We start from the raw sequence: 1,098 nt of genomic DNA, 5'->3' as shown, positions 1-1,098 counted from the left end.
CTTTTGTGCTGGTCTGCTTCTCGCTCTGGCTACTAGGTCCAGGCAGAATGACTGCCAAAATCTCTAGTGAGGAGCTAAGTCAAAAGTTGGCTGGAACAAGCCACATGTGAGAAATGGGGTCTTGAAGAGGAGACATTGAACGGGATGCCGCTCCTGGTCTGAGGCTGGCTGCCAGGTTCGTGCCATGCTCCACTGCACATAGGGGAGCTCAGAGCTGGTCAGAGCTGGAGGCTGCTGCAGAATTGATGCCTAGAACTTCCTCGCCACCATGGAGCTCCATATGTTCAATATTAGTCATTTCCTTTTCTTTTCTTTTTCTTTTTTTTTTTTTGAGACTGAGTTTCGCTCTTGTTGCCCAGGCTGGAGTGCAGTGGCACAATCTCGACTCACTGCAGCCTCCGCCTCCTAAGTTCAAGCAATTCTCCTGCCTCAGCCTCCTGAGTAGCTGGGTTTACAGGCATGCGCCACCACACCTGGCTAATTTTGTATTTTTAGTAGAGACAGGGTTTCTCCATGTTGGTCAGGCTGGTCTCGAACTCCCGACCTCAGATGATCCGCCCACCTTGGCCTCTCAAAGTGCTGGGATTATAGGCATGAGCCACCGCGTCCGGCCAAGATTAGTCATTTCTAAAGGTAATTCTGATCAGACAGAACGTGAGCTATAACACCTCATAAATTCAGAACACTTGTGGGATGGATTGTGCTTCCTTCAGTGGAAAAGTGGTTCGTTTTGGCTGGGCGCGGTGGCTCACGCCTATAATACCAGCACTTTGGGAGGCCGAGGTCAGGAGTTTGTAGACCAGCCTGGCCCATATGGTGAAACCCCGTCTCTACTAAAAATACAAAAAATTAGCTGAGCGTGGTGGCACATGCCGGTAGTCCCAGCTACTCGGGAGGTGGAGACACGAGAATCACTTGAACCTGGGAGGCGGAGGTTGCAGTGAGCCGAGATCGTGCCACTGCACTCCAACCTGGGCGACAGAGTGTGACTCTGTCTTATTAATAAGTAAATAAATAAATGAATAAATAAATAAGAAAAGATGTTTGTTTTTTACAAATGTGTGGTTCATACTCCTGAGTGGCCTTATTAGCTTTTTG

The sequence above is a fragment of the Macaca nemestrina genome, chromosome 15, assembly GCF_043159975.1.
Source record: "Macaca nemestrina isolate mMacNem1 chromosome 15, mMacNem.hap1, whole genome shotgun sequence".
Lineage (NCBI taxonomy): Eukaryota > Metazoa > Chordata > Mammalia > Primates > Cercopithecidae > Macaca > Macaca nemestrina.
The sequence above is the reverse complement of the archived record's forward strand: the minus strand, read 5'-3'. Positions refer to the sequence as shown.